The sequence below is a fragment of the Marmota flaviventris genome, chromosome 10 (assembly GCF_047511675.1).
Source record: "Marmota flaviventris isolate mMarFla1 chromosome 10, mMarFla1.hap1, whole genome shotgun sequence".
Classification (NCBI taxonomy): domain Eukaryota; kingdom Metazoa; phylum Chordata; class Mammalia; order Rodentia; family Sciuridae; genus Marmota; species Marmota flaviventris.
The window spans coordinates 32,511,365-32,522,840 of record NC_092507.1 but is presented as its reverse complement, the minus strand read 5'-3'; positions in this window follow the sequence as shown (position 1 = coordinate 32,522,840).

Below are 11,476 nucleotides of genomic sequence, written 5' to 3'. Positions count from 1 at the left end.
ACAGCTAAACCTGATCCAGGCAAAACTCAAAATAAAGGATTACACCCAATCTTTCTGCTTTCTGACGTTTTCTTCTCATAAAAATATTTGATTCAACGTATGAGAATATTGCAGACAGTTTTATTTATTTTAAACCCGCATGATGAAAACAGCTGAAAATAACTGGGTAAAGTATAAAAGTTTCTTCAAAGCATCAAAGGGGCTATGATGCTACAGAATCCCCAAGTCAAAACCCCAGGAGCTCCCCCTTCTCTCTCAGACACACAGAGAGAGAAGGTCCTTGGTTGGCATGAGCAGAGATCAGTGATATAAAAGGAAACTGAACAATTAGGAATGTACTGAAGATAATGGGAGCCAGGCTGTTCCCTGGCAAAGAATAGATTTTCTACTCCCAGGAAGGCCCAGCATGGCCTAGGTGTGCCCAGCAGCAATGATACCCTGTGGCAATGGGCACACCTAGTCCATAGTTTGATTTCTTAATATTATTCTACACTAAAAGGTAGCAGTCTCCAAGAAGAAGTGGCTGACTCCAGGGCTAGGGCAGGGAAAGTACAAAACAAGCTTTGGGCAACTTGATGTTCCAGAACGAACTGCTCAAGAAAGAAACTGTTCAGGGATTGATGGAGACACGTACAAAGGATACAGAAGCAAGACTGAAGTGCACCCACTGGCTTTGTCTGGGACAATTTGAGCATCAAAATAAATAATGATATTGCAGGGAAATGACATCAGCATGATGGCGAAGTAGAGGGGCTTTGTAGAGGGTGCTTGCCCCTCTACAAAAAGGGACTAGAGCAAAGAATAAACAACTCTATTCCAACTGGACTGGCTGAGGAAGTCCCTTGGGAAGAAGCAGGGATGTGGCAAGATCCCTGTGAAGGCAGGGAATGTCCTTCTCCATCCCTTCATGTTCAGTCTATTTTTGTCTTAACCAAGGAGATGTTTCTTATTGGCCACATACAGAAAGAAAGGTTGAGAAAGAAAGAAAAAGGAAAAGGAAAATTACAGACCAGGTCCCTGAAATACATAGATGCAAAAATTCTCAATAAAATACTAGGATATCAAATCCAACATTGCAACAGAAAGATCATACACCATAATCAAGTGGGATTTATCCCATGGACACAAAGATAGTTCAATGTACATAAATCAATAAATGTGATATATCAACAGGACAAAACCCATATGATTATCTCAATAGATGCAGAAAAAACATTCTTTAAAAGTTAATGTTTCAGGGCTGGAGTTATAGCTCACTGGTAGAGCGCTTGCCTAGCATGTGTGAGGCACTGGGTTCAATCCTCAGCACCACATAAAAATAAATAATAAAGGTATAAAAAATAAAGCATTAAAAAAAAAGTCAATGTCCCTTCATGATAAAAACTCTAAATAAATTAGGTATAGAAGGACCTTAGCTCAACACAATTAAGGAATATATGGCAAACCCAAGCTAACATTATACTGAATGGGGGAAAACTTGAAAGCATTTCCTCTAAGATCAGGAACAAGACAAGGATGTCCACCACCACTGCTTTTATTCAATATAGTTCTGGGAATCTGGTCAAAGCAATCAGTGAAAAAAATAAATAAATAAATAAAGACGTCCAAATTTGAAAGGAGGAAGTCCCTGTTTGTATATGACATGATTGTAAATAAAGAAAAGACTGTTAGAACTAGTAGATGAATTTAGGAATTTGCAGGATAGATCAACGTACAAAAATCAGTAGCATTTTGCCAGGCATGGTGGTGCACACCTACAATCCCAACTGCTTGATCAGCTGAGGCAGGAGGATCACCAGTTCAAGGATAGCCTGGGCAACATAGTGAGGTTCTGTTTCAAAATTAAATTAACAAAACCCAGTAGCATCTCTATGTACCAATAACAAACTAGTTGAAAAAGAAATCAAGAAAGCAATCCCATTTACAATAGTTACTACAAAAAAGAAAAAATATCCAGGAATAAATTTAACCAAAGAGGTGATAGAATTCTATAATGAAAACTATACTGATGAAAGAAATTGAAGAGGACACACACACACGCAAGAAAGACATCTCATGTTCTTGGATTAGAAGAATAAATATTTTTTTAAATGTCTATATTGCCCAAAGCAATCTGCAGATTCAATGCAAACCCAATCAAAATACCAGTGACAGCCTTGTGTGGTGGTGCACACCTGTAATCCCAGTAACTTAGAAGGCTGAGGCAAGAAGATTGCAAGTTCTAAGCCAGCCTGGGAAAATTAGAGAGACTTTGTCTCAAAAGTGAAAAATCAGGGGCTGGAGTTGTGGCTCAGTGGTAGAGCACTTGCCTAGAATATGTGAGGCACTGGGTTCGATTCTCAGAACCACATATAAAGAAATAAAGATCCATTGACAACTAAACATAAATAAATAATCAAAAAATTAAAAAAAATCAAAAAAGGGAAGTAGCTCAGTAGTAAAGCACCCCTGGGTTCAATCCCCAGTACCACAAGAAACAAAAGAGAGCAGGGAAAGAAAGAAGAGAGAAATAAGCCAGGCACAGATAGCTGAACACATATTCTCATGGAAGCTAGAAAAAGTTGATCTCATACAAGCAGCAAACAGAATGGTAGTTACCAGAGGCTGGGAAGGCTGATGGGAGAGAGTATGTTCAACAGGTAAGGGGTGAAGATGAACGGGAAGAATTACTTCAAATGTTCTCTGGCATAGCAGGACAGATAACATCAATTGACAACAGTTAATATATATTTCAAAATAGCCAGTAGAGAGGACTTGGTTCCCAACACAAAGAAATGATAAATGTTTGAGGGATGAATGTACCAATCACCCTGATTGGATCATTGCACATTGTATACGTGTATTGAAATATCATTCTAGGGCTAGGGATGTGGCTCAAGCAGTAATGCGCTTGCCTGGCATGCGCGGTTCGATCCTCAGCACCACATAAAAATAAAATAATGATGTTATGTCCACCGAGAACTGAAAAATAAAAAAAAAATAAAAAAAAGAAATAACATTCTATACTCCTTGAACATGTACAATTTTGGGGGGTCAATTAAAAACAGTAATATTTTTTTAAAAGAGTCAAAAGAAAAAATAATGAGAATGAATAATGAATTTTAACTCACTGAATAAGAACCCATTAGATATGAATGGTTAAATAAATGGGAGAGAAGAAAAGACTCTACCTTACAGTAAAATACCAATTAATATGAATAATTTATTAACTATTAAGTATAAGGCAATAACTTCACAGGGGTGAAATACAGAAGACCTAGCTTAATCAAGGGATACGCACTAATACTGCCAGTCATGAGACAAATAAAAATGTGTGCTCCTTGATATAATGCACCGAGGAGAATAGAACACAGCATCGCTCACACAGTATTGTTTCTAAAGGTACATAAGTAACTCAAATAAATATGAGATAGAAAAACCCAAATTGAGTATTACTTCATGAAATAACTGTTCATAGCTTTCAAAATTGTCAGATATAAAAGACAAGGAAAGACTGAGGAGTTGTTTCACCTGAAGAGATTGAAGGGATGTCATGACAAAATGCAGCGGGTGATCCTGGATTGGATTCTAGACCTATAAATGTCATTTGGATAACCAGTGACATTTGAATGAGATCTGTGGTTTAGAAGATAATATGACATCAAAGTTAACTTCCTGAGCTTCATAGTTTTACTGTGGTCCTAGAGGACGTTGCTTTTGTTTTCTAGGAAGTAAATTCATTGTTCCTCAACTTTTGAACATATCATTGGCTGAAAGTGCATTCACTACATGTAGTCTACCAAACATCCCAGCTCGGCAATACAGAGCCCAGGAGAATATTGATGGTTTACTCTTGTGACCGTGGGCTGACTGGGAGCTGCTGCTGCCCAGCATCACCAGAGAGTATCACACTTTGTATCACTAGCCCTGGAAAAGATCAAAATTCAAAGTGCTGTTTCTACTGAATGCATATTACGTCTGCAACATCATAAAGTCAAAAAAGTGTAAGTGTAACCATCACTAAGTTGGGCCATGTATACTAAGAAGATAATGAGACATCAGAAATAATATGCATAGATACATATGAAGAGAATTATAAGAAATATTTATAGCATAATATTAATTAGGTAATCTAAGTGAAGGGTATTCATGAATTCTTTATTATTCTTGAAACTTTTCTCTAAGTTTAAAATTCTTTCAACATTAAAAGTTAAAAAAAAAACAAACGCATGCCTATAATCCCAACTGCTTGGGAGGCTGAGGCAGGAGGATCACGAGTTCAAAGACAGCCTCAGCAACTTAACTCAGCGAGACCCTGTCTGTAAATAAAATACAAAATAGGGCTGGGGATGTGGCTCAGTGGTTAAGCACCCCTGGGTTCAATCCCCAGTATCAAAGTCTTGGGAAAGCTAGAATACTGAGAAGTGCTCTTCTCGGAGAACTTTGCAAGTCTAAGCCAATTTAGATACTTCTTAGATGGGAATGGGGGGAAGCCCTGGGATCACTTACAGTGAGGGATCTATTAATCCTTCCTGCATTAAAATGAAAACCCAACTGTAATACCCTCACCGTAAGAATCACAGAATTTCCCTAGCCTCAAGGCAGAGGTAGGAAAAATACCAGAGAAATAGCCAGAAGCCAACTCTCTTGTGGAATTGAAGCCCAAATTCATATCACCTGAGGGGTCTCCCTGAAAATTTGTTCAGGGACTGTGATGTCCACAGTTATTCAACACCCAGGGAATTCCTATCTGGAATAAGATATCTTTACCCTAAGTCCCAAAGAACCCTACAAATAATTTTTCAAGCTCAATTTATGACATTCAAAAGTAATCAAGCCCAAAAGGAAACAACAGAAACAGATCCATAAAGATCTAGATACTAGAATTATCGAATACAAATTATAAAGCAATATTCTTACACTGGTGTGGTGGTGCATACCTGTAATCCCAGCTAGTTGGGAGGCTGAGGAGGGAGGATCACAGTTCAAGGCCAGCCTTGGCAACTTAGACCCTGTCTCAAAATAAAATTTAAAAAGAGATAGAGGTGTTGCTCAGTGGTAGAGGGCTTGCCTAGCATTGGTGAGCACCTGGGTTCAATCCCTACTTTTGCAAACAAACAAACAAAAACCCAATATTCTTACTATGTTTAAAAAAATAAAAGACATTTTTAAAAGCATTTGAATGGGATGGAAAAATCGTTAAAACGGATTCAGCATATTTGTAAACAAACTAAATAGAAACAAGAACAAAATAAGAAACTCAATGGAATGCATGGATAATTCAACAGGGGAAGAATCATCTTTTCAACAAATAGTGCCAGGGTCACTGAAGAGTCATGTGCAAAATAATCAAGTTTGACCCCCTACCTCAAATCACATACAAAAATTAACTCAAGAGTGAATCATTAGACTCAAACGTGAAATCATAAACTATAGAACTCTAAGGAAAAAATATAGGAGTATATATATATTTTTTAACCTCAAGTCTGGCAATGGTTTCTCAAATAAAATGCCAAGAGTATAAAGGACAGAAGAAAAATACACAAATGGAACTACACTGAAATTAAACGCTTTGTGTTGCAAATCATACCATCAAAAAGCAAAGGACTGCCTGATGTAGTAACACACATCTGTAATCCCAGCCACTTGGGAGGCTGAGGTAGGATGATTGAAACTAATTTGCCAGCTTCAGCACATTAGTGAGGTCCTTAAGCAATTTAGGAAGACCTGTCTCAAAACTAAAAAGGACTGGGGATATTAAGCACCCCGGGTTCAATATCAGTACCAAAAAAAAAAAGCAAAATAACAACCCACAGACTGAGAAAAATTTTTCTGTATCATATATCTGATAAGAAACTTGAATCCAGAAATATATAAAAAAGTCCTACAACTCAATAATTAAAAGACAATTTTAAAGTGGACAAAGGATTTCAGTAGACATTTTTTAAAGGAAATGTACATTTTTAAAGGAAATGATCCTCTTACCTCCACCTTCCAAGTAGCTGGGGCTACAGGTACATGCCACTGTGCCTAGTTGCTGATTTTATCAGTTCTAACCATTGTGTGTGTGAAAATTTTAGGGAATTTTCTACATATAACATCATATTAACTGTCAACAGAGATCATTTACTTTTTTCCCCAATTTTGGGTGTGTATATTAGTGGTGATTGAACCCAGGCCTCATACATACTAGTAAATGATCAACCACTGAGCTCCATCCTAGCCCTTTCTATTTTTGAGAAAGGGTTCCACTGAGTTGCCAAGGCTGGCCTCAAACTTACAATCCTTCTTTTTAACCTCTGGAGTAGCTGGGATTACAGGCACATACCACCACGCACACTTCTTCAACTTAGATGACTTCTATTCCTTTTCTTGCCATAAAATAAGTACTTGCTTTGGCTAATACATTGAAGTGGTGAAAGTCATCGTGCACAGTGGCATGTACCTGTAATCCCACCTAAACAGAGGCTGAGGCAGGAGGATCACAAGTTGGAGGCTGGCTTAGGCCAGTGAGCCAGTTTTTTTTTTTTTTTTTTTCAAATATTTATTCTTAAGTTTTAGTGGACACAATATCTTTATTTTACATTTACGTGGTGCTGAGGATCGAACCCAGTGCCTCGTGCATACTAGGCAAGCACTCCACCTCTGAGCCACAACCCCAGCCCCAGTGAGCCAGTCTTAAACTTCAGGTTTTGACCCCTAGTACCACAATGAAAAAAAAAAAAAAAAGAAAGAGGACATCCCAGTCCGTTATTTTAGTCTTTTGCCAGTGAGAATGAATATTCACTGTGGGATTCCATATATGACTTTCAGTATGTTGCATAGTTTTCTTTATTCCTTGTTTGTTAGTTTAAGTCATGAAGCAGATTGGATAGTGCCAAATGCTTTTTCTACATTAAGATAACCATGTGAATTTTGTCCCTCGTTTTATTATTGTGGTGCTTTACATGGATTGACTTTCATAGGTTGAACCATCCTTGCATTTTAGGAATTCCGCTTATTTGTGAATTATAATCCTTTTAGTACATAATGAATCAGGTTTGCGTGTTTCAATTTGTTGAGGATTTATTGCATGTTTTTCAAGTATATTGACCCATATTTTTTTTTCTTGTGGAGTTCTTGTCTGGCTTTTCTACTAGAGTAATAATGCTCTCCTCATGGAGCATAACTTCCCATTTATTTGGGAGGGATATTGGGGATTGAACTCAGGGGCACTGGACCACTGATTCACATCCCCAGACCTATTTTGTATTTTATTAAAGACAGGTTCTCACTGAATTGCTTAGCATCTTGCTTTTGCTGAGGCTGGCTTTGAACTTGCAATCCTCCTGCCTCAGCCTCCTGAGCTGCTGGGATTATGGGCAGGTGCCACTGTGCCCAGCAAACTTCACATTTGTGGCTGTACATTGTGTAGAGTTACACTGGTTGTGTATTCATATATGAACGTAATTATGTCTGATTCATTCTACTGTCTTTCTCCTTCCCATCCCTCCTCCCTTTCCCCACAGTATGCCACATCCAATCCAGCAAATCTCCTTTTCTCCCTGCCCCTGACCCCTATTATGAGTCAATATTCCCCTATCAGAGAACATTCGCCTTTGATTTTCGGGATTAGCTTATTTTGCTTAGCATGATAGTCTCCAGTTCCACCCATTTACTTGCAAATGCCATCATTCCACTCTTCTTTATGGCTGAGTAATACTCCATTGTGTATATGTACATTTTCTTTATCCATTTATCTGTTGAGGGGTACCTAGGTTGGTTCCATAGCTTAAGTATTGTGAATTGAGCTGCTATAAAGATTGATGTGGCCACACTATAGTATGCTGATTTTAAAAATCTTTTGGGTATATGCTGAGGAGTGGGATAAGTGGGTCAAATGATGGTTCCATCCCAAGTTTTCTGAGGAATTTCCATACTGATTTCCAGAGTGATTGCATCAATTTGCAGTACCTCCAGCAATGAGTGTACCTTTCATCCCACATCCTCACCAACATTCATTGTTACTTATGTTGAACATTTTTTCATGCATTCGTTCACCAATTGTATTTCTTCTATGAAGTAACTGTTTAGTTCTTTTGCCCATTTATTGATTGGGTTATTTGGTGTTAAGTTTTTTGAGTTCTTTATATATCCTGAAAATGCTCTGAGTGAGGTGCAGGTGGCAAAGATTTTCTCCCATTTTGTAGGGTCTTCTTATCATGTTCTTGATTGCTTCCTTTGCTGTGAAGACATTTTTATTTATTTAATTTTTTTGTGGTGCTGGTGTAGTATAATTTCAGAAACTTAATAGGAATCACATTAAATCTGCCTATCTAAGAACATGTGAAATCTTTCAATCTTCTAAGGTATTCTTCAGTTTCTTTCAATATAGAGTTCTATAAGTTTCATTTAGAGTGGTCAAGTGTCCCTGATTTCAATCCCTGGTACCAGCTCCCATCCCCCAGCAAAAAAAAAAAAAAAAAAAAATTTGCACAAATTTGTTATTTTCAAAGTTCTATTATGGGTATAAAACATTCAGTAAGAGAACTATTTAAGTTTTTGAAATAACGTATGATGATCTCTCCTGAATACTAATCTCATAAGCCATTGAGAAGCAAGTATTCTATTCACACTGGGAATGTCTCTTGTCAGTTGACTTACTACTGTTCAATTCCCGTTATTACTTTTATTGGATGCTTTCTTCTGTAATTATTGAACACTCCAACTATCACTATGTAAGTTTCTATTTCTCCCTTCAATCCTGTTAATTTATTTATATTAACTAGACTTGTTTTAGGTGCATGTTTGTAACTGTTCTTGCTATGCTGAACATCTTATTAATGTAATATTCTTCCTGTTCTTTATAAACTTTTTTTGGGGGGATGGGGGATTGAACCCAGGAGTGCTTAACCATTGACTCACAGATTTTCAGTGGTAGAGTGCTTGCCTAGCATGTGTGAAGCCCTGGGTTTGATCCTCAGTACCACATAAAGATACTGTGTCCAACTACAACTAAAAGAAAAAAAAAAATGTCTTACTCCTCCCGCCTTAGCCTCCCATGCTGCTGGGATTAGAGGCATGCACTACCTCACCTGGGCTAATACAGCATATTGGTTAATCTCTTTTTTCCATGCTTATATTTTCAAGATATTTTCTTCATTGTATCTAACTTGAATCTCTTATAGATGCTATCATTCTGTTACTTTAGAGAAACTCATCCATTTCCTTTAAAATATTTGTTGATTAGGAAGGAAGGACTTAATCTCTCTGCCATTTTGCTATTTCTTTTCTATATGCCTTGTGGATATTTTTTGCCCCTCCCTCTTTAGTTTTTTTTTTTTTTTGGGTAGTATAACACTTCTCATTTCCTTTTGTGTGTATTCTATAGGTATTTCCTTTGTGACTATATTTAACACCCTAAAGTCACAACACTTCAATATGAATTTATGCCATCCTAATTTCAGTAACAAAAAATTCAGCAAGGTTTTGGATCATCAAGATTCTGATGTTCCTACTCAGACATCTTCCCAGAAGCCTCTCATCTCCTTAACTTAATGAGGCATTCTGAGAGCCATCAAGGATCCTGAGAATGTGCAGTGGAAGCATCCTAGACTACTATGAGGAAATAATTAGTTCAGGTGAAGTCATGAGGGCGGGGTCTCAAGGGAAATACCACAGGGTGTTTTAAGAGACTTCTGCAGTATGTCTTCAAGTTCAATTTTTGTCTTGGGGTGGGCCTTTAACCCAACCTCCAGAACTATGAGAAATAAACTTGTGTTGCTTAAGTTCCTAGTCTACAGTATTTTGTGATAGCAGATCAATGTGGGGAAGCCACATTGAGTCACCACACCTTCCAGTCCTGATGCACCACAGGGATCTGAAAGATCACTGTAGTCTGGTGTGGTCCTATCATGACTCATGACTTGGCCCCCACCCCCATTAGCAAGGCCAGTCTTCTGAGTAGGCATACCCCCGGGGTTGAGCTACACTCTCTATTTTGTAATCCTACCCCTTTGCCCTGTTTGGGATAGAATGTTCCATGGAAACTCCCCTTCTCTTGCTCTGCTTTTGGGTGTAGACTTCCTAGATGTCAATCTGCAGAACACAGACATCAATCACGAAGCTAGTTTCAACATCCTCCCAAAACCTGACACCTTCCCCTCATTTAAAAGGCTTCTCCCCAATAGAAGGGTTCAGCATGTGTTCTTTTCAAGGACCCCTAAGATCAGAAGACCCAAAGAAAAGGTATCCCTGTCTCTTGTGTGATTATTTTGTGCAGCCCAGTTCACCTGGAGTGACCCTCAGTGTTTCAGTTGTGGAACTCAACAGCCCAAACTGGCCAAGACAGTCATAATACTTGTCTTCTCTTCCAGATCCAACTGTCACTTCCTTCATCCCACTACCAAACCTCTTCATGGACATTGAAGTTTCACTCATTTTGATGCTGTTGCAGATTGTGGGTAAGAGCAGCAGTGAACAAAATCCTCCACCCTTTTGTAGCTCACCATTTATCAAAGATAGACAGGTAGCAAGTAAATGTAGACTGGAGAAAAAAAGACCAAGTAAGCAAGGAACTACAAAAGCTGGCCATGGGAAGAAAACTGTCCTTTTAAACCAATGGTCAGGGAAGGACGTCTTAATCAAAGGAGGCCTGAAAGAACTGAGGGAGAAAGCCATTTAGATGTCGGGGGGAACCTCTTCATCCAGAGGGAAAGCAAGTGGGAGAATGCCCGGCATGTTCAAGGAAAAGCAAGCTGTGAACAGAACATGGAAGCGGCACAGGCGGTACACAATGTGAAGCCTCCTGCAGAATACTGGCTTCAGCTCAAAAATGAAACTGGTGTTTTGAGCAGTTTTAAGGTAGAAATAACAAGGCACTGCTTGGAAGGCTACCACGATCATCCAAGTTAGGATGTAAGGGGCCTGAACCCATGTGGGTTAAGTCCTATTCCTGTTGTTATGGTCAATGGATTTGCAGTGACTGTATATGGGAGGATAAAAGTGAGAATTCAAGATGAATGTTTGGCAAAGACCTATAAGAATAAACTGCTATAGCTGAGCTGCAGAATGCTATGGGAGTGACAGTCCTATTAATCCCTGTAGTCTGGGATTCACCTCCAGGGGCAGGCTCTGGCCAAAATCTTCCCCACTCTTAAACCCAGGTGACAGTGAACCTCACCTTAATGGTCAATGCAGACTGATCATTACTTTTTTCAGTAGGCTTTTGACTTTGAATAACAGAACCACTTCATCCTGACCAAGAACTACCCTTCACAACCCTTTTCCACAACCCTCAACATTGAAACCAACACTATTACCCTATTGGCTTTTGAAAATGGGATCCAGCCCTCTTAGTTGGGGATGAGGAAACAGATGCTGGGAAGGTTACTATGCATCTACTGTATATTTTTTAATTTCAATACCTTTGCTCTTTCCTTCCTCGGTTCCCTTCACCTGACAGGGCACTGGTTAAACTCAACCCTCTAACAAGCAAGCCTACCTTTTTTTTTTTTTT